The 23,535-nt window shown below is 43.8% G+C and overlaps 1 protein-coding gene across 47 annotated transcripts in view; it reads right to left on the bottom strand.

Annotated features, from left to right (window-relative positions):
• LOC130297737 (general transcription factor II-I repeat domain-containing protein 2-like) overlaps positions 1-23,535 on the bottom strand; it is a 1,987,867-nt gene that overhangs the window by 1,572,491 nt on the left and 391,841 nt on the right. Inside the window, exon 5 of one of the 47 annotated variants that reach the window (XM_056550552.1) lies at positions 8,501-8,564. The exons of the other annotated variants lie outside the window; for them this stretch is intronic. The gene's annotated coding sequence lies outside the window, so the exon portion shown is untranslated. The remainder of the gene's footprint in view (positions 1-8,500; positions 8,565-23,535) is intronic. 47 annotated transcript variants of the gene reach the window in all.

Here is a 23,535-nt window from a genome sequence, read left to right as displayed (position 1 = left end):
GTACTGCGTAAAGGGTCTAAATACTTAGTTAAATGCAATATTTAAGTTTCTCCTATTCAGTAAATTAATACAAAAGAAAGAGAAGCACTCCATAGTGCATTAACCGGGCAAGTTGGTATTCACAGTAGTTTACTGGAAGCGCTTACCAGGTAGGTTGTGCTAGTATGCCAGGCACAACACTGTTAAGGGTTTCGGCAGATAGAGACCTAAATTCATTTGACATCATTGTATAAAAGGTTTCTAAGTAACCACCACGATGGTGGATAGGATAGAATTGTGAGACAGGTTTTACATCTACATGAACAGCCATTTTAGGTGGATCTAATGGTGTTGTAATATCAGATAATTGATTACTCAGATCATCTTTAGAAGAATTATGCTGTTTTGAAACAATAGAGAAGTGACGGGTCAAAGTTAATTTACGAACGTATTGATTTAAATCAAGGAACAGTTGGAAGTTGTCGGGTTTTGCTGTGGGGCAAAAGGACAATCCTTTGGACAGAAGTTTAGTTTTGTTTTCTTTTAAAAGGTAGGAGGAAAGATTAAACAATTTTATAATCGGTTCTTTTTCTTGGTTGGGCATTAGAAGTGGTACTGTAATCGTGTCCAGTACATTTATACCGTTTGGTTCCACCTCTACACCCTCTGTATCGTGTTTTCTTTTTAGTTACTTGTGGCCGGGTGCGAGTGTTATGACAGGGAAAAAGTGAGTGATTTTCCTTGTTTTGGGGCTGGATATTGTCGGTAGCAACCGAACAACATCGACATGGACAGGACGGGAGACTACAAAAGAGGAGGATGATGGTGAACTAGTAGTGGGATTGCAAATGGATTCTGGTTCTGAACTGATATTTGCAATCTGATGTTCATATTGGTGCAGATAACTGTATCATCATGTGTGGTAAAAATGGAAAGATCAAGGGGGACAGTGTGATTGAATGGTGAATTTATATATTTGTGGCATTTGATGTGTCCATGGTAATTAGTGTACCATTCGTAGAGTTAGAGGGGCTGTTGGAATTAGTATGTGGTATGTTCTTTCTATGATTGTCCTTTTATTCCTGATTTGAGGGTTTGTTTTTCTTATAGGAAGAGTTGATAATAGTTCTGTAATTGTGTGAATCAGTTTGTTTGAATCAACTTTTATGATTATTTTTGGCATCAGATGGGTCTAGAGATCCAACTGTAGTTTGGGAGTCCCTTCTATTATGGGTAGTAATCTTTTTAGGATTATTTGATGAATCTGGTTCACGGGGATTGTAGACCTGTATGTTTTTCCTAGGCCACTTTCTTATTTGGTTAGAAGCGTAATCTTCTCGGTCACGTGCAAAAGTTTTGCACTTTTTTATTTATTAGGTCTGTTTCAAATCTATTTAGTCTCATAGTAACATTACTGTCCATTCTCCGAAATTCTGAATGGTGTTGAAAAATTGGATAGGCGGTCAATATAGATATATGCCTGCGATATGAGGTCCGATGCGACCGCTAGCCGTTTGGCTGACAATCGGACCATCATCTCACGTGAGCATAGTTCCATAAAATCTTCCCAATTGAAATGAGACAATTGAAAATATTACATAATATTAGTATGACCAGTGTTTTTTCTGCTGTCTGATTTTTATTGCATTTTATTCTTGTAACTGATTTATGTATTCTTATATATTTATATTTTTTATATACACATGGTTTTTGTGCTGTCTGTATTGTAGTTCGTTTCATTACTTCCGTCTGCGTGCCGTTATTCTGATGACAATTTCCGGTTTGGCACGGACGGAGAAATCGCCTGCTGTGAGTTGATTACTTCTTTGTTTGTTTTTTGTATAAATATGTTCCTTTGTTAACACTTGCTATGACCTTGAGAGAGACGCCCGTCCTGGCATCGAAACGCGTTGTTCTGTAAATAAATATTATCGCTTATTCATCTATAACTCCTCATCCTTTCTGCGCCTTTTGAAGTCCCTTGGGAGTATTTGGAGGTTGCTCTATTCAGTAAATATTTCTAACATTCTGTTTTTACTTTGTCATTATGAGGTATTGAGTGCAGAAAGGGACTGAAAACTTTTTGAATGCACTGTAGATGTCTGGGAAAAGTCCCACAATAGCTTGTCATTTATTCATGTAAGCTTCTGCTCATTCTGAGCTAAGTAGTCAAGCAGGCAGTGCAAATCAGTGATTGACAGCCCATTTGATTACTTAGTCCAAAATGAGTTGTAAATGAATAATGGAAAAGCTGTCCTGGAACTTTTCTCATATAACTGTATATCAATCTTCTCCACTCCTCCTGCCCTACAACATAACAGATTCCCTTTAAAGTACACTACCCTCATTTTGCATGGTAAAGTATGTCCATCTAAGCGGGAATTCAAATGAAAAGATCCTGTAATACTAACCCCAAGTTTATTTGCATTAAAATAAAGCTATTTGCTTCTCATTATCTTCCATGTCTCACAATGGCGAGAAAAAAAAAAAGAAGCTGAGATTTGAAATTAATGTGTCAGAGAGCTTAACATGCAGGTTAGTTTATAACTACTGTCTAACAGGACAAGCAGAAAGTGAAATGTGTGAGCAATGAGAAAGAGCTTTGGCAAGTTGTGGGTAAAATGGCCCCAAGCCACGTTAAAACTCATGTCTGCCATGTCGTTCTTAGGAAGAGTGTAACATTGTTTCTCTGTCTGAGTTGTATGAAACCAAAGAAGTGTTTTATTTCTTTATGAATTAAACAAATCACTGCACTCATCAATCATCTCAGCATACCTATTCAGGCATTGCAGTTTAGTTTCACCGTAAAATCTCCTAGGGTTACAATAAACCAGGGAAGGCTAAGAGTGATGATGATTGCGGGCAAGAGGGTTGGGCTGGCTTACATAATTCACAGTGATGTCACATTTCGGGGTACTGGGTGTTAAAAAAAAAATATGATCAATGCAAAAAATTATAAGACCTATATGAGACAAGAAAAAAAAGAACATGAACACATTATATATAATACACATATATGTAAAGTTACGTGTTTTGCTTGGCTATGATGTAAAAAGGACACTTATAGAACAACAATTCCTTGGAATTCAGTTGATAACACAATGAGTTAACACTTCTGATGCTGCAATGTAAGATCTCTTGGGTGTTCTCAAGAAATAAATAGGACACCAACAGGACACCAACTTCAAGTAGAGGTTGCAACATATAGAGAAGCTTTTACTTTCTTCTTATCACACAAAAATTTGTTAGTGAATCAAGATAATGGAACAATACTGGGCATTTTTGGTTCCTCTGAAGTACATTCAAATTTAAGAAACAAATGAAATGCCGAAGCCATGATAATTGATTTTCTAGTTTTTTTTTTTTTTACTTAGCAGGTAACATGACCTTGAAATATTCCAGATCTATGAAAAGCATGTGCTTTTTTCCTGCAGTTCTGTAAGTACAATGTACTTAACCCTATCAGCTCCAGGTGTGAAGGTTTATCCTTGTCTAACCTATACAAATATAGAAGTACAGTACTTAACCCCTTAAGGACCGGAGGTTTTTCCGTTTTTGCATTTTCGTTTTTTGCTCCTTGCCTTTAAAAAATCATAACTCTTTCAAATTTACACCTAAAAATCCATATGATGGCTTATTTTTTGCGCCACCAATTCTACTTTGTAATGACGTCAGTCATTTTGCCCAAAAATCTATGGTGAAGCGGGAAAAAAAATCATTGTGCGACAAAATTGAAAAAAAAAACGCTGTTTTGTAACTTTTGGGGGCTTCCGTTTCTACGTAGTACATTTTTCGGTAAAAATGACACCTGATATGTATTCTGTAGGTCCATACGATTAAAATGATACCCTACTTATATAGGTTTGATTTTGTCGTACTTCTGGAAAAAATCATAACTACATGCAGGAAAATTAATACGTTTAAAATTGTCATCTTCTGACCCCTATAACTTTTTTATTTTTCCGTGTATGGGGCGGTATGAGGGCTCATTTTTTGCGCCGTGATCTGAAGTTTTTAACGGTACCATTTTTGCATTGATAGGACTTATTGATCACTTTTTATTCATTTTTAAATGATATAAAAAGTGACCAAAAATGCACTATTTTGGACTTTGGAATTTTTTTGCGCGCACGCCATTGACCGAGCGGTTTAATTAATGATATATTTTTATAATTCGGACATTTCCGCACGCGGTGATACCACATATGTTTATTTTTATTTTTATTTACACTGTGTTTTTTTTTTTATTGGAAAAGGGGGGTGATTCAAACTTTTAATAGGGGAGGAGTTAAATGATCTTTATTCACTTTTTTTTTGCACTTTTTTTTTGCAGTGTTATAGGTCCCATAGGGACCTATAACACTGCACACACTGATCTTCTATGTTGATCACTGGTTTCTCATAAGAAACCAGTGATCAACGATTCTGCCGGATGACTGCTCATGCCTGGATCTCAGGCACTGAGCAGTCATTCGACGATCGGACAGCGAGGAGGCAGGTAGGGGCCCTCCCGCTGTCCTGTCAGCTGTTCGGGATGCCGCGATTTCACCGCGGCTATCCCGAACAGCCCACTGAGCTAGCCGGGATGCTTTCGGTTTCACTTTAGACGCGGCGTTCAACTTTGAACGCCGCGTCTAAAGGGTTAATAGCGCGCGGCACAGCGATCAATGCCGCGCGCTATTAGCCACGGGTCCCGGCCGTTGTTAGAGGCCGGGCCCGACCCGCTATGACGCGGGGCCACGCCGTGGCCCCGCGTTATAGATCGGGAGTGGACACATGACGTTCCAGTACGTCATGTGTCCTTAAGGGGTTAAAGGGGTACTCCGCCCCTAGACATCTTATCCTTTGGATAGGGGATAAGATGTCCGATCACGGGGGTCCCGCCGCTGGGGATCCCCGGGATCTACCATGAAGCACCCACCTTTAGCGGCTTCCAGAACCGCTGGAGGTCCTCAGGCGGAGTCCATCTCGACCACGTGGGCGGAGCACACCTGTCACACCCCCTCCCATAGGCTTCCATTGAGGGGGCGAAGCATGACGTCACACGGGGGCGGAGCCGTGACGTCCCTATGCTCCTTCCCCGTGATCGCCAGTAATCAGACCCGGAGCGAACACGCTCCGGGGACTGACTCACGGGGTGCGGCGTGGAAGATCACGAGGGTCCCCAGCGGCGGGACCCCCGCGATCAGGCATCTTATCCCCTATCCTTTGGATAGGGGATAAGATGTCTTAGCGCCGGAGTACCCCTTTAAATGGCAAATAGGGGGCCATGACCAACCCTGAGGCATAATGCTAAGCTCCTCAGCCCCAGTGCAACACATGAAATAAGGCCCCTACCAACTATGTACCAATTACATTACTAGTATCGTCTTTTGTGGTGAAGGGATTTAAGGTCCCCTCAGGTATCAGGACCCAGATGTGGCTGCTACCTCTATACTCCTTTAGGTATGGATGTAGATCCACCTCTGGGCAGCTTATTCTCAAATAGAAGGATTAACTTTAAATTTAACTTTAGGATCCTTGCATATTATATAGCTACATACAGTAGTTGTTGAGGCTGAAAAAGACAGTAGACCATCAAATTGAACTTGATGTTGATCTTGTCTAATCTAATAGTTAAATATTTCAGACATTGTAAGTATTCGGCATGTCCCTATACAGTACTGCTATCGGTATCTGGACCAATACTGGAAATTTGTGACATCCAATCATCACTCCTTTACTGCTGCTAGCCATGGCAGGCAGTAGTAAAGGAACGCAGATAACACTGATCAATGCTATGCTATGGCATATAATTAATCAGTGTATGCAATCTACACATTGCATGTAATAGTGAAAAAATGTGTAAAAAATAAATAAATAATAAATGTGAATTAACCCCTTCCCTGATAAAAGTTTAAATCCCCTCTCCCCCCTTCTTTTAAATAAAATATTTTTAAAAATATGAAAAAGCCCTTCCTCTAATAAAGACAAAAAAAACACCCAATTTTCCTATTCAAAAAAAAAAAAACCCTGTCACATGACATAGAAAAAAGAATCGGTAATTGGTATTGGCTCGTACTTGGTCTTAAAAAAATGGTATCCCTAGTATGGTATGACATACGTTTCCAAGATGTGTAACCGACTGTTAATGGCAGCACATAGCGATCCTATGACTCCCCATTACAGCACTTCTGACTCTCTATTTGTTGCTGAATGTTGGCTCCATAAGGCATTATGGCCCAGATTACTAATACTGTCTAAGGGTAGGGTCACATGTAACGGAACTGTTGCAGATCTGCCGATAACCGACCCCTATTGTGTGAGCAGTGCACTCACAGACATCGCGGTTGCTTTCCCTGCTCCCTGAGCTAGGCCGAGAGCGTCTGCAATGTCTGAGTACACTGCGCATGCATGGCGACTCGCAGGTCCCTGTGTGTCTACTCATAGCAGCGGTAGATTGCAGGCACAGCAGAAGGCACTCAATAGAGGTAGGTCATCGGCGGATCCGCAATGTAAATTAGGCTGCAAATTCATTGTGTGACACTACCTTAACAGTTAGACAACGCAAATTAAACTTACTATTCTGAATACATATGAATTCTGTCATGACGTGAACTACATTTATCATGAGTACATGTGCAAGCTTTTCAAAAGTTTGGCTTGCTGAACTTTTGAAAAGTGGTCAGATAGCTGCAAATCGGCATTTAAAGGAAAGAAAGTTGTGCTGCTGTGTAGCGCAACTTAAAACATATTACCTGGAGTGCTATGTGCCAGCCCAGCAAAGTAAGGGTTAATTTGTGCCGCTGAGCTTTCAACCTTCTTCCTTGTCCGTGGTTCTTCTTCTGTAGCCCCACTTCTAATGATGATGTCATAAGAGGCGGGGCTAGAGAAGAAGAGCCCCAGACCAAGAAGAAGGTTGGCAAGTATGGGTCTGTTCACATTGTGCATTTTAGCATGCCTTTTTGCACCCATAAAGCCGTTCCCAAACAGAGCCTCTAGCTGATTTTAGACTACAACCCCCATTATTCCCAGATGGTCAAAGGCAGTCTGGGAATTATGGAGTTTGTAGTTAAAGGGGTACTCCACTGAAAAACTATTTTTTTAATCAACTGGTGTCAAAAAGTTAAACAGATTTGTAAATAACTTCTATCTAAAAATCTGAATCCTTACAGTAGTTATCAGCTGCTATATGCTCCACAGGAAGTTATTTTTGTTTTGAATTTCCTTTCTGTCTCACTACAATGCTCTCTGTTGACACGTCTGTCCATTTTAGGAGCTGTCCAGAGTAGGAGAAAATCCACATAGCAAACCTATCCTGCTCTGGTCAGTTCCTGAAATGGACAGTGGTGTCAGCAGAGAGCACTGTGGTCAGACAGAAAGGAAATTCGAAAATAAAAGAACTTCCTGTGGAGCATGTAGCAGCTGATAAGTACTGGAAGGATTAAGATTTTTAACTCCTTAACGACGCAGGACGTATAGTTACGTCCTGCTTCAGCTCCCGCGATACAACGCGGGGTCACATGGTAACCATCAACGGTGATGCCTGGTATTAACTCTTCAGACGTGGTGATCAAAGTTGACCGCCGCGTCTAAAGTGAAACCAAAAGCATCCCGGCAGCTCAGTCAGGCTGTTCGGGACCGCCAATGTGAAATCGCGGCATCGCAAACAGCTTGCAGGACATCAGGAGGATCTCTACCTGCCTCCTGTGTGTCCGATCGCCGAATGACTGCACCGTGCCTGAGATCCAGGCAGGAGCAGTCGAGTGGCAATAACACTGATCAGTGCCATGTTAATGCATGGCAGTGATCAGTGTAGGAAAACAGTGCGTGCAATGTTATAGCCCCCTATGGGGGCTATAACATTGCAAAAAAAAGTGGAAACAATGTGTTAATAATTGATATTTAGCCCTTCCCTAATAAAAGTCAGATTCCCCTCTCTTTTCCCATTAAAAAAACCTGATGTAAATAAAAATAAATATAAACATATGTAGTATCGCCGCGTGTGTAAATGTCCAAACTATAAAAATATATGATTAATTAAACCGCACAGTCAATGGCGTACACGCAAAAAAAAAAAAAAAACAATCAAAAAGTTTGATCAAAACAAAAATGGTAGCGATAAAAACTTCATATCACGGCTCAAAAAATTAGATACATCCCCATATGAGGAAAAATAAAAAAGTTATAGGGGCCAGAAGAGGACATTTTTAAACTTATACATTTTCCTGCATATAGTTATGTTTTTTTCCAGAAGTACGACCTATATAAGTACAAACTTATATAAGTAGGGTATCATTTTAACAGTATGGACCTACAGAATAATCATAAGGTGTCATTTTTACCGAATAATGCACTGCATAGAAACAGAAGCCCCAAAAGTTACAAAATGGCGTTTTTCTTAAATTTTGTCTCACAATGATTTTTTTTTCTGTTTCGCCGTGGGTTTTGGTCTGTGAATAATGGGGGTTGTAGTTTAACAACAGTTGGAGGCTCCCTGTTTGGGAATAATGGCATGCTAAAAACGCAGACCCATACTTACCAACCGTCTTCTTGGTTCGGTGGTCTGGAGCTCTTCCTCTGCCCGTCATCATTAGAGGTGTGGTCTACGGAAGAAGAACAATCGACTAAGAAGAAGGTTGGTAAGTTCGTAAGGAGATTTTACAGGGGTACTCCAGCCCTAAGACATCTGATCCCCTATCCTAAGGATAGGGGATAAGATGTCTGATTGCTGGGGTCCCGCCGCTGGGGACCCACGCAATCTCTCATGCAGCACCCACTTGTCTCAGCTGCACACAGCACTGGAGGCTCCTTGTCTGAAGCCTCACGACCATGGGGCCGGAGTATGGTGACATCACGACTCTGCCCCCTTGTGACATCACGCTCCGCCCCCTCTCAATGCAAGTCTATGGGAGGGGACATGACTGCCTTTGGATAGGGGATAAAATGTCTTAGAGTTGGAGTACCCCTTTAAGCTTTGCTCAACATGGGGGGTTGGCTTAACAGAAAGTGAACATGGCTTCACAGGCATGACTTGTGTGCCAATCTTTTTGCCAATTATTTTTTTTTATATTTGGCCTAAGCCTAGACTGGACAGTCTAACAAAGCACCAGATTTATTACAGTGACTCAGGTTGTTTGATAAATCTGGCACATGGATTCACACACAAGCCATACCCCTTCTTGTGAACCCATGCTCACTTTCAGCTAAGCCACTACACCTTGTTGAACAAAGCTCAAAGTGCCTAATAAGTGACTGAGCATTCTGGAGTATTTGCCATAGTAAGTTTTCCCCTATTTGAAATAGTAAATTTGCCCCTGTATCAAACATCATTTAAAATACTGCATGACAAAATATGTCTTGGGAGGACAGTATGCTACTCCTATCTCTTTTCTTCATCTACATCTTTCCCCCACCCTTGGTTGATTTTATTAGAACTAACTAGGTTACTATATCATTATTATGCATATGAAGTTAGAGGCACAGTGTGAGCCCATGGATTTCTATTGGCACCAGATTACAGATATATGCAATACAGATCCATAATATGATTGTTACAGTGTGCGCGGCGGTCCCCGCTCCTGGACCGGAGCACTCACTGCCCCTGTCCCGGTCCGCAGCGTCCCTGGGACAGCGCAGAGTTATCCCCGACGGGGATGCAGTTAGCGTGGCGGGAGGTTCCCGCTCACGCGCCGCATCCCGACACTGTCCCCTACCTTCTGCGGCTCCACGTCGCTCCCCTGTGTCCCGGCGCGCGGCCCCTCTCTCTAGGGCGCGCACGCCGGCTTCATGAAATTTAAAGGGCCAGCGCACCATTAATTGGTGCCTGGCCCAAAGTCTCCTATAAATGTTTCCTGCCCCTTCCTGTCCTTGCCAGATCTTTATGCCTCGTGCCGAGAGAAAGCGTTCCATATTATTAAAGTGTTCCCTGCCTGTTGCCAACCCTTGCCCGTGACCACCGCTTCTGAACCCGTGCTGCCTGCCTAGACCTGTTGCTAGTGACTACCGCTTCTGATCCTGTGCCGCCTGCCCTGACCTTTGCTACGTCTGACTACGCTTCTGCCCATTCCTCCTGTACTGCGCCTATCTCAGCAACCAGAGGGGTTGAGTCGTTATCTGGTGGAACGACCTGGGGGCTACCTGCCGCAGCAAGACCATCCCGCTTTGCGGCGGGCTCTGGTGAAGACCAGTAGCTCCTTAGATTCCATTCCCTGGGTATGGCCCATGCCATCACTCCTCTGGTCCAGTGGATCCACCTCCAGTCACCTGTCCGGACCGTTACAGTAAGAGCCGGCCATGGATCCCGCTGAGGTACCTCTCCCTAGCCTTGCGGATCTCACTACCGTAGTGGCTCAGCAGACGCAACAGATCGCCCAGCAAGGTCAGCAGCTGGCCCAGTTGACCGCCATGGTGCAGCAGCTCCTGCCTGTCCAGCAACAGCCGTCTCCTCCACCTATGCCGGCCACTCCGCCTCAGCCAGCAGCTGTCTCCTCTTCCAGAATCCGCTTGTCCTTGCCTGACAAATATGGCGGGGATCCGAAGCAGTGCCGTGGGTTCCTTTCACAGTGCTCACTCCACCTTGAATTAATGGCCGACCAGTTTCCGTCTGAACGTGCCAAGGTGGCCTTCATTCTCAGTCTGTTAACCGGGAAGGCCCTGGCCTGGGCTACACCTTTGTGGGACCACTCTGATCCAGCCACTACTTCCGTCCAGAATTTTTGCCAAGAGTTCCGTAGTCTATTCGAGGAACCTGCCCGGGTGTCCTCTGCAGAGACTGCTTTGCTGAACCTGACCCAAGGAGGTTCTACCGTGGGTGATTACGCCATCCAATTCCGCACTCTTGCCTCCGAGTTGAATTGGAATGATGATGCTCTATGTGCTACGTTTAAGAAGGGACTATGCAGTGAAATCAAGGACGTCCTGGCGGCACGTGAGATGCCATCTACCCTTAGTGAACTTATACTGCTGGCCACTAGGATTGACAAGCGTTTCCTGGAGAGAAAAGAGGAACTGCAGCAAGAAAAGGTGAAAGCTCGTCCAAGACGCTATCCTCAGCTGGCTCCGATTTTTCAGTGTCCACCGCAACCCTTCTTTGGGCCTCCCGCCGTGGAGGCCATGCAGGTGGATCGGACTCGCTTGACCACTCAAGAACGGAGTCGTCGTAGAAATGAGAATCTGTGTCTGTACTGCGCCAATACCGAGCACTTCCTTAGAGACTGTCCTCTCCGTCCTCCGCGTTCGGGAAACGCACGCACCTAGTGAACGTGGGAGAGGCGTTGCTAGGTGTGGATTCCTCCTCTCCACGTCTTACATTATCAGTACAGCTCATCGTGCTTCCCAAGTCTACCTTCACTGCTACCGCCTTCTTGGATTTAGGATCTGCCGGCAATTTCATCCACGCCTCTCTGGTTGACAAGTATCAGATTCCTGTTCACCGTCTGCCCAAGCCTTTCTTCATCTCTACAGTTAATGGTGAGAGACTTACCACTTCAGTGCAGTACCGCACTTCCCCTTTACAGATGGACATTGGTACCCTGCATACCGAGAGAGTGGAGTTCCTGGTCCTTCCTTTTTACTCCTCTGAACTCCTCCTGGGTTTGCCCTGGCTACAACGCCATTGTCCCATTCTGGATTAGCCCTCCGGAAAGATCCAGAGTTGGGGTCCCAACTGTTAAGCATGACCCCGTAGCTCCTCCGCCACCTGGTCTCCCTGAGCCCTACCACAGCTACACGGACGTCTTTTGCAAGAAACAAGCCGAGGTTCTTCCACCCCATAGACCCTATGATTGCCCAATCGACTTGTTGCCGGGTACTACACCCCCTCGGGGTAGAATCTACCCACTCTCTCAACCAGAGACTCTCGCCATGTCGGACTACATTCATGAAAACTTGCAGAGAGGATTCATTAGGAAGTCCTCCTCTCCCGCTGGAGCCGTTTTTTTCTTTGTGGCTAAAAAGGACGGTTCCCTCCGTCCGTGCATTGATTACAGAGGCCTAAACAAGATCATCATTAAGAACCAGTATCCTCTTCCACTTATTTCTGAGCTCTTCGATCGACTTCGAGGTGCCAAGATTTTCACCAAATTGGATCTGAGAGGAGCCTACAACTTGATCCGAATTAGAGAGGGTGACAAGTGGAAGACCGCCTTCAACACGCGGGATGGCCATTTCGAATATCTGGTGATGCCCTTCGGTCTCTGCAATGCACCTGCCGTATTTCAAGAATTCTTCAATGACATTTTTAGAGATTTGCTTTAAACATGCATGGTCGTATACCTTGACGACATTCTCATTTTCTCCCCAAACCTTGATCTACACCGGGTGCATGTACGCCAAGTTCTGTATGGCCTCAGAAAAAACCGCCTCTACGCTAAGATCGAGAAGTTCCTCTTCGAGCAGTCCAGTCTGCCCTTCCTAGGGTACATCATCTCTGCCGAGGGCTTACGGATGGACCCGGCTAAGCTCTCCGCGGTCCTGGACTGGCCACGCCCCTCTGGACTTCGTACAATTCAAAGATTTTAGGGTTTCGCCAATTATTACAGGCAATTCATTCCGCACTACTCTACCCTGGGGTCTCCTATTGTGGCCTTGACCAAGAAAGGGGCTAGTCCTAAATCCTGGCCTTCTCAAGCTGAAGAGACCTTCCAGTCTCTGAAAGTCGCCTTTGCCTCCGCACCTGTGCTTTCCAGACCTGACCCCGCTAAGCCCTTTTCTTTGGAAGTGGATGCCTCTTCCATAGGAGCCGGAGCTGTTCTCACCCAGAAATCATCTAAGGGCAAGACCTTAACTTGCGGTTATTTCTCTAAGACCTTCACCCCAGCCGAGAGAAACTATTCCATTGGAAACAGGGAGTTGTTGGCCATCAAATTGGCACTCGAAGAGTGGAGGCATCTTCTCGAGGGCTCCATTCTTCCTTTTTGCATTTACACGGACCACAAGACCTCCAGTCCGCACAGAGGCTCAACCCACGACAAGCTTGTTATCCCTGTTCTTTGCTCGCTTCAACTTTGAGATCCACTTCCGTCCAGCTAGCAAGAACATCAGGGCAGATGCCCTCTCCCGCTCTTCTGATGTAGTGAGTGAAGAGATTACTCCACAACATACAATTCCACCTGAGCGCCTTATTGTCGTGGCACCTGTGGATCTTCGTCTTCTCCCTCCGGGAAAATCCTATGTACCTCCTAGCCAACAGATGGAAGTCCTTAAGTGGGGGCACTCTTCCTTGCTGGCGGGTAATCCAGGTGCCCAAAAGACCCTTCAACTAATCTCCCGAAGATATTGGTGGCCCACTATGGCTAAGGATGTGTTGGAGTTTGTTCAAGCCTGTACAGTCTGCGCACGGGACAAGTTGCCTCGTCAGAAGCCGGCTTGGCTGCTCCAACCTCTTCCTGTTCCTGAGACCCCCATGGTCTCACATCGCCATGGACTTTGTGACTGACCTTCCTCCTTCCCAGGGTATGACGGTCATTTGGGTCGTTGTTGACTGTTTATCTAAAATGGCACACTTTGTACCCCTACCAGGTTTAACTTCTGCGCCTCTGCTGGAGAAACATTTTTTCCTGCACATTTTTTGCCTTCATGGTCTTCCTCCGTTTCTGATCGTGGGGTACAATTTATTTCTAAATTCTGGAGAGCTCTGTGTGGACGGTTCAAAGTGAAATTAGATTTCTCATCACCCCCAAACTAATGGCCAAGTGGAACGCGTAAACCAAGTCTTGGGGGAATATCTACGCCATTTTGTATCTTCACGTCATGATGATTGGGCTGATTTCCTTCCTTGGGCGGAATTCTCCTACAACTACAGAAACTCCTCCGCCTTCAACAAATCACCGTTTTTCGTGGTCTACGGTCGCCATCCTCTACCCCCTCTGCCGTTGTCTTCCTCTTCTTCTGTTCCTGCAGTTGATGGGCACCGCTCTTCTTAAAGCCTCGGCCCGCATGAAATCCCAAGCGGACAAGAAACGCAGGTCTCCTCCAGTGTTTTCTCCAGGTGACAGAGTGTGGCTCTCGGCCAAATACATCCGTTTTAGGGTCCCAAGTTACAAACTAGGACCTCGTTACTTGGGTCCCTACAAGATTAAAAGAAAAATTAACGCTGTGGCGTACCAGCTTCCTCTTCCCTCCACTCTTAGGATCCCTAACTCATTCCATGTCTCCCTCCTCAAGCCAGCTATCTTTAACCGGTTCTCCCCCAAGGTCACCATTCCTAGCCCAGTGTCCGGCACATCGGACATTTTCTCTGTCAAAGAAATCCTGGCTTCCAAGTTGATCCGGGGGAGAAGATTTTTTTTGTCGACTGGGAAGGCTGCGGTCCTGAGGAGAGGTCTTGGGAGCCGGAGGAGAACATCTTGGACCGCAACCTTATCCTCAGGTTTCTGGGCACCAAGAAGAGGGGGAGACCTAAGGGGGGGTACTGTTATAGTGTGTGCTCCTGTCCCCGTTCCTAGACCGGAGCGCTCACTGCCCCTGTCCCGGTCCGCAGCATCCCTGCGTGTCCCGGTCAGACACGCTGACCGGGAGCGCAGAGTTATCCCCGACGGGGATGTGGTTAGCGTGGCGGGAGGTTCCCGCTCACGCGCCGCATCCCGACACTGTCCCCTACCTTCTGCAGCTCCAATTCGCTCCCCTGTGTCCCGGCGTGCGCGGCCCTGCTCTTTAGGGCGCGCGCGCGCCGGCTTCATGAAATTTAAATGGCCAGTCCACCATTAATTGGTGCCTGGCCCAAAGTCTCCTATAAATGTTTCCTGCCCCTTCCTGTCCTTGCCGGATCTTTGTGCCTCGTGCCGAGAGAAAGCGTTCCATATTATTAAAGTGTTCCCTGCCTGTTGCCGACCCTTGCCCGTGACCACCGCCTCTGAACCCGTGCTGCCTGCCTAGACCTGTTGCTAGTGACTACCGCTTCTGATTCTGTGCCACCTGCCCTGACCTTTGCTACGTCTGACTATGCTTCTGCCCGTTCCTCCTGTACCGTGCCTATCTCAGCAACCAGAGGGGTTGAGTCGTTATCTGGTGGAACGACCTGGGGGCTACCTGCCACAGCACGACCATCCCGCTTTGCGGCAGGCTCTGGTGAAGACCAGTAGCTCCTTAGATTCCGTTCCCTGGGTACGGCCCACGCCATCACTTCTCTGGTCCAGTGGATCCACCTCCAGTCACCTGTCCGGACCATTACAATGATCATGTGCATTAGGCCTAAGGAAAAGAAAAACTACAGTTTTCCTACAAAATCAGTGAGCACAAGAAGGCTGCAGCTCATGGAAGTAAACCATTTGGTTATATACTCAAAGGAATTGCCACTGGAAGTAAAACAAACAGTAAAGAGCAAAGATTTATTTCTCTACCCTATGTATCCCTTTTAGTGGTAAAGTAAGTAAAATGTAGCATTTATTCAAGAAGTGATTGCGTAAAAACCTCAATAATGAATCAAATAATGGAGAGTGGGTTTTTGTTGGTTAAAATACAATGTCTGAAAGCATAGGGACTCCAACTTTGATTTACTGTATAGTGAGTATTCAGTAATGTCATGACTTATGAGGAGTTATATTTGAAAGCTGAGTAATATTGTTCCGTCTACTGTTTGGAATTATACTCGCAGTGTGATTTCCCATCTGTATGAAAGAGGATCTTCCATCAAAGAGGAAAATGTTACATGAAATTAAACTTCATAGATATTAATAAAATAAAAATATATGTACAGGATTTACTTAAAATGAGGGAAAATATCGGAGAAAATGCAGTTAACTCTTTTAAAGATCAATAGCTTTTATAAAAGAGATTGAAATGTTTAAAATAAAAAAATTCCACAGATCTAATCTGCTGGGGTGGCTAGATTTGCAGGTTCGGTGAATGATAAAGGTTCACCGTTTACTTTTATAAATTTGTATATCTATTTATTAAATTATATAATTATGTTTTTAATAGGTCCATTTCAAATCTGACAAATCGATATACTAATTTAAACTTGAATGTTCCCAAATGTGAGTATGTACAGTGCAATGTGTAAAAGAGCAGGAAATAAACAAATCTGGAATGAATCACTAAAAATCCCTTTTTTTGTGTGAAATTTGGACCGAATCTAGTTTGTAGAGAATTGATTTGCTCATCTGTAGATGTTAATAAATGGGCACTTTCACTAAAAGAAACTTTTGAAATGTCATAGGGACATGCTAAAAGTTTTGATCTGTCTGGGTCTCAGTGCTGAGACCCATACCAATCAGCATAATGAGCTAGATGAAGTGCACAGCATTGCTGTTTATTACCTGGCTTTGTGGTGATCTTTGACTCACAGCTCCTTTATCAGTCTATGGCCTTGTTCCGCTTATCGGTATGCAGTCTCAGCACTGTAACCCAGATCGATCAAAACTTTCAACATGTCCCTGTGACATGTCAAAAGTTTCTCTTAATTTGCTCATCTACATCTACTTAATTTGACCATCTAGCCTCTGGTATTATGGCAGCAAGGCTCCAGTGAATTTCACCTCCTGGAGCTGCAGACAGCACATGACGTTGCTGCTCAGCCAATCACTGGCGGGACACTGCAGCAAGTGATTTGCTGAATGGCAATGTTACGCATTGTCCGCAGCACCAGAAAGTGAAGTTCACCAAATACTTAAATGCTGGGCACCGTGATTTCAGAGGCCATGCTAAATAATTCCATTTTTTTTTTAAATGTTTTATTAGTGTTTTGTGTTCAAGTCAACAAATAAAATGGAAATTCACCACAACATGTCTTGTTGCAAAAAATAATTTACACAAACTCAGAAATAAATAGTACAACATCAAATGGAGAACAGGGACAAAAATAAGAGACAGACAAGCATGTTACACATATTTTTAAAGAATTTGGGGTGATTTTTTTTCTTCTAATTTTCTTTTGCACTGTTTCTTTAAACCATGTCCTCTGACTAAGCATCAGGGAAGCATATGTTGGGGTACGTAGGTGTATGGCCCTAGACAGCACACACAGCGGATATTTCTGTTATGGTATTATCTTTTTGAGCTATGTCTCTACATTTGGGTAATACCTGTTGGTCACTGTTTCTATCTGTGTATCATTTTGTGCCAGGCTATTCCTGTGGTTTTGTTCCTATTTTTTGTTTGGCTGTGGCTTTCTTATTACTGTTTAATTGTTTGTGACTTATTTTCCTGTCTGTTACCACCGTATGCATCTTTTGCCATCACCTGTACCTGTAACCTTAGTGCCATAATTAATTTCTATGTCTTTTAAATAATTGTGTTTTTATGTGTTTTATTTATTATTTATTGTCCTTAAAGGGGTACTCCCGCCCTAGACATCTTATCCCCTATCGCGGGGGTCCCGCCACTGGGGACCCCGCATTATTGCATGCGGCACCCACCTGTTTTTTCACCGGAACCGCTGGAGGGTCTGAGTCGCGACTACGGGAACGGAAGTCCGTGACATCAGGACTCCGCCCCCGTGTGAAGTCACGCCCATCCCCTCAATGCAAGTCTATGGGAGGGGGCGTGGGAGGGAGTACCCCTTTAAGGACAATGGAGATAAATGTACATCCTGATGCGATGGGACTTAGCGCTCGGGGACGTACATTTACATCCTGTACATGATGAGAGCACCAGAGCAGTGCCCACATCATGCACGGCCGGTCCTGGCTGCAGCCAGGGAACCACCAGTAATGGCAGACATAAGCGTTCGCGCTGATGTCCGCCATTAACCCCTCAGATGCTGTGAGCAATAAAGATCATGGCATCTGCGGCAGTGGGGGACTTCTAATGGCTGATCTGATCGCCTGTGGCCATGGGGGGGGATCAGATCATCCAAGATGGTGGACGGAGGTCCCCTCACCTGCTCCGGCTGTCATCACGGGGTCTTCTTCTCTGTTCTGCCTTCCAGAAGACCAGAGATGAAGATTGCTATAGATAGCCCCCCATGGGGACATAAAAAGTGTAAAATAAATGTGAAAAAAGTTTTATAAAAAGTGAAAAAGCCCCTCCCCCAATAAAAATGTAAATCGACCCTTTTTTTCATTTTACTTAAAAAAGCTTAATTTTTTTTTTATAAACTTATTTGGTATCAGCACGTGCTCAAATGTCCTAAATATCAAAATATTATGTTAATTATCCCGTATAAATGTAAAAAAAATCTGAAATTGCAGCTTTTTGGTCACATCACATCCCAGAACGAATCACAGCACAAAAAATGAGCCCTCCTACAGCACCGTATACAGAGGGGGGTTAAAAGAGGGTGATTTAAAACATGTGTTTAAAAGTTAGAATTTTTTTTTTTTAAAGCAGTACAATAATAGTAAAGCATGTGAACATGGGTATCATATTAATCATATTGACCCACAGAATATAGAAAACATGTCATTTTGCTGTAAAGTGCACTGTGTAAAAACAAAACCCTTCAAAATTTGCTAAATTGTGGTTTTCTTTTCAATTTCCCCACTAAATAATATTTTTTTGGTTGCTCTGTACATTTTATTGTAGAATAAAGGTGCCATTATGAAATTAAATTGGTCACGCAAAAAACAAACCCTCATATTAGTCTTTGGATGGATGTTGTGGATTTTCGAAGGCAAAGAGGAAAAAGGGAAAACGCAAACATTTCGGGGGGGTTTGCTCCCTGACAAATACCTCCACTGTATAGCTATAAGGAATGAAGTTTTGTGCCAAGCATCATACAAACACACTTCCAAGTTAACAAGAAAATGTGCATTCTACTTTTTAAAATACTTTTTTAAATAGAAATTAAGGTATTTCAGCCACATGTTTGTTTTTTTCACAGTTGCCTATGTATACATTAAATGCATCCATAACAAAGGTATTTCTGCTCTTGAAATGTATGCATCCAGCAGAAACCAAAAAACGTTATGTGAACTCTGAGACCAATTTTGCCAACCATTTACCAAAACGGAACAGCTAAGACTGTCCCACCTCTACTTGCGTGGGATTTTTCCATCCACCCACCATTTATATTAGAAGTAACATCATAGTGCCCAAAGTCAATAAAGCGTGTATAGTCCCCACTGTTACTGTAACCTGGCTCCAAAATTTTTTTGGGTCGAGTCTTCAAGTTAGCTGTCGCCTTAAATAAATGTAGCCATCAAAAATGACTGCCAACTAAGAATAGCTTATAACATCTAGATGCTACAAAAAATAAAGACTCCTCAAGAACCAAACGTAGTCCAGGTGCTGGGAAGAGGTAGGATGATCGAGCTCTTATTTTTACAACATAAAACTTACTGAAAGCATTGACTATGTCTTTCACATTGAAATGTACAACGTTGTTGTTTTATGTTATACAAATCCTCACATACTGGGCTATGGCGAGATATGTGTAAGCTGTAAATTACACGCTGAACAGGACTTTATTTTTACTGTAGAAATCTCAACTTTGCTGTGCCTGCTGCCAAGTGCTAAATCTGGCATGCGTTGAATATTATTCCACACTTTAAGTTAGCCTTCATGGGGTTAATTTGATTTTATATGTATGTCAAGTAGCAGTAAGATATATGTTGAAAAAAAACACCTCTTTTTTCTAATATGGCCTAAGTGAGAGCACTGGGACTCCACATAGAGCATGAAATAAAAAAAATAAAAATAAAAACCTCTTGTTGGACAGAGCCAAAATCTACATTTTCGTTTGGCTAACAAGTTGCAGCTATTCATATTCTGTTACGTGAGTCAAATTTCAGACCTGACTAGACGGCTCTGGCTCCTGTACTGTGTTGCTGGACTAGTGTGTGACTGAAATTAACTATGATGTTTCATATTGGGGTTGGAGAGGAAAGTGGGAGGGGGGCTCAATGTCATGGGACAGATGGTTTACGTTGTTAACAAGGGAAATGGTAATTATTGTATTGAACATTAATAAGGGACATGATGATTTCGCCATAAACATCTGCCTTTTAGGGGGGTTTAGAAAGAGGAAGATTTATCTTAATTCTGATGGATTTGTGACCTAGGTGAAATTTTAATGAAAGTACTGTAACACAACATATTAAAGTAAATAGATTGCAACTAGACTTTCCTTTACTGTGCACAGTTAAATGGGTACTGTCACTTGTCACTTTTGTTATAGAGACGTAAAAAGTTTTAATTGGTTGGGGTCGGAGTGTTCAGATCCTGACCGATTTCTAGAACAGGCATGAAGAAAAGTATGTGGCTGAGCATTTCTCTCCCAACTCTCTGAGCCTGTGACTAGACAATTCTATAGACTTACACTGTAAGTCCATCTCGGTCACATGACACAGAGCTAGAAGAGAACGTGTTTAGTACACTCTTTTTCAGACTCATTCTAGCAATCGATCAGGGTCCTAACACTGGGCAATGTTTATAGGACATGTCATAAGGTTTAATAAAGTAATATGTATATTTTAAAGACACTCCAAGAATCATCAAGTACATTGTGATCGGCATTGAATACATTTACTATATGATTTAGAAAAACTAAGGTATGGAGAATGCAGTGCATCTTGGTCTTCTTGCATGTGAGGAGGACTACAGTGATCCCTCAAGTTACAATGGCCTCAGGTTACAATATTTTCAACATACAATGCTCTTTCCTGGACCACCGCAACTTGAATCCATACTTTGCACACAGTGACAGAAACAGTCCGGATCCATGGAAGAAAGCTCAAAGATCCAACCAATCAGAGGGGGCATTTTATTGCATGCGGCACCCACCTGTTTTTTCACCGGAACCGCTGGAGGGTCTGAGTCGTGACTACGGGAACGGAAGTCCGAGACATCAGGACTCCGCCCCCGTGTGACGTCACGCCCATCCCCTCAATGCAAGTCTATGGGAGGGGGCGTGGGAGGGAGTACCCCTTTAAGGACAATGGAGATAAATGTACATCCTGATGCGATGGGACTTAGCGCTCCGGGATGTACATTTACATCCTGTACATGATGAGAGCACCAGAGCAGTGCCCACATCATGCACGGCCGGTCCTGGCTGCAGCCAGGGACCCACCAGTAATGGCGGACATAAGCGTTCGCGCTGATGTCCGCCATTAACCCCTCAGATGCTGTGAGCAATAAAGATCACGGCATCTGCAGCAGTGGGGGACTTCTAATGGCTGATCTGATCGCCTGTGGCCATGGGGGGGGGATCAGATCATCCAAGATGGTGGACGGAGGTCCCCTCACCTGCTCCGGCTGTCATCACGGGGTCTTCTTCTCTGTTCTGCCTTCCAGAAGACCAGAGAAGAAGATTGCTATAGATAGCCCCCCATGGGGACATACATGAGTCAGCGTTTGACTCCGGTCGGCTCATTAATTTGAATGGGGTTCCGGCCAGGTCGGGTTGGGATAAGGGAGTGGACGGTGTTCGCTGCTCCCAACCGGATCCGGCACCTAGACACTACAAACGTAGTGTGAACCCAGCCTTACATATTACAGCTGACCACTGGAGAGCTCAGATGTGAGAGACACTGTGATAAATAATCTACAGGGTTAGGAAATTTTAGCATACATAGACTCTAAGTCCCATTTAGGGATACAGAACTCTAAAACGTTTGTTACATTTGCCCCAATTCATAGCAAAAAGTGGATTCATTGGTTTGAGTCTTATTTTGTCCCTGGGTTTTCACTCTAAAGCACCAGCCTTAGTAGTCGCTATGCTAGGGCTATCAGTGTGTCAAAGAGAGCCCTTCTCTTTGTTGATAGCATATCCACTAGTGATTAGGGTTAAATGGGTTAAACAGACACGATCGGAATTTTCCCATATCCCAGCCATTGCTCGGAGGAGTTGGACATATCCATGAATCACAGCCATGCTTCACATTTTTTATCTCCCAAGCACAACAGCTGTGCTTAGCAGGTCCCTCCACATGGATGTATGGTGTTGTGCACTAGTACAGAGTTGTAAGTTTTGTACATTAACAGCATAATGGGGGATGAGGTTGAAAAGCTATCACAGCTACATCTACCATGGCCAAAAATTCTATGAAAAACTTGCACACACACAAAAATAAAGAAGCTAAAACTGTCACAAATACTTGTTAAACATGTAAGGTTTCCTTAATGGACAATATTAACCATAGTACTTATATGTGTTGCAGGTACTGAAAATCATACCAAGTTTTCAATGCATGCCATACAGTAACAGGGAAGAGCCAGTCCCTTTCAGCACCAAAATCCAATGATAGATCAGGAAAGTCTTGCTGCTGTCCATGGTCCTGTAGGACCAGGATTCTTCATCCATGACTCATCAATCTCATCGGCTTTTGTTGTATTGTCTGTCCCCTGTATATACAATATTTCACCAAGTTGTAAACCATTAGCCTTATTTCTTTTGATGGAAGAGTGACAACACCAATATTTTTTGGAAAAAATGTTGTTCTCAAAAACTCTAAATCGAACACAGATCCCTATTGTGACATTGGGTATTTGTTTTAAATTAAGCTTACTATTCTGGTATTGTAGTACACAATAGACAGATAGATAGGAATGGAGGGGAGAGCACACCTATTAGTAGCTGTGTACATAGGCTGTGCACAAGAAGCAGTGTATGTATGCCTTCCCAATACGAGGTCCAGCAATATCACAATGACACCTGGGGGGTGCATGTAGTCTAGATGAAGTAACAATATACAACAAAGCTAAGGAAACAAATACATGATCTCACCGTTAGATACATGTCTATAAGGATCACAGGGGGATATCACAAGATGTACGGAAGCGCTCAGAGGCAACCTGGCCATTTCACACGTCTGTGCATGCTTCTTCTGGCCTCATTTGCCTAAAAGATACCCCTTGACAGTCACGATTGCCACCAATTGATCAGTTGGCAAAGAATGGCCTGTCTTGTGGAGTTTTCCCAGTATGTAGTGCTTAGTACCTACCAAAGGTGGTCTTAAGGAAGGATAAATAGTAAAGCAGAGACAAGGGCACAGCAGAGTCATGGATGCCCAAGGTTCAAAGATGTACATGGTTCTGCTGTAAAGAAAATTAAGGTATCAAATCACACAGGACATTGCTGCTTGCTGTGTAGCTAGCAAGAGTGATCATGTTGACTCTTGTCTGCAGATTAAAGTGCCTACAGTGGGCAAATGATGATCAGAACTGGAGCATCTGGAACAAGACAACCTGGTCTGATGAATCAGGTTTTATTTTCCATTAAGTGGATAGTCGGGTGACAGTGCATCACTTACCTGGAAAATAAATTTCATCTAGATGGACTAAGGGAAGAAGACAAGCCACTGGGTTTAGTGTAATGGGCAATGTTATGCTGGTAACCATGAATCCTTGATGTTACTGTGACATGTACCACCTACCTAAATATTGTACAGACCAAGACCCCCCCTCCCCCCTCATTCATGGCAGGTATTCCCTAATAGCAGTTGGGTCTTCCAGCAGGACAATGCCCAAGCCACACTGCCAAAAATAGTTGAGAATGAGAATCACTAGAGAGTGAGATCAACGTGGATAATTGGTCCAAATTCTCAAGCTCTCAGTTAAATAATCTTTAACTTCAGTATGTGCTTACAGGACTTAAAGCAGTGCTCCCCAGCCTAGTCCCCAAGGCCCACCAACATTCAGTGTTTTTTTTTACTTACCCTATTGGATTAGAACTGAAAGAAAACTGGAAAAAAA

This window comes from Hyla sarda, chromosome 13, assembly GCF_029499605.1.
Source record: "Hyla sarda isolate aHylSar1 chromosome 13, aHylSar1.hap1, whole genome shotgun sequence".
Lineage (NCBI taxonomy): Eukaryota > Metazoa > Chordata > Amphibia > Anura > Hylidae > Hyla > Hyla sarda.
This window is presented reverse-complemented; position numbering and strand designations above follow the sequence as displayed.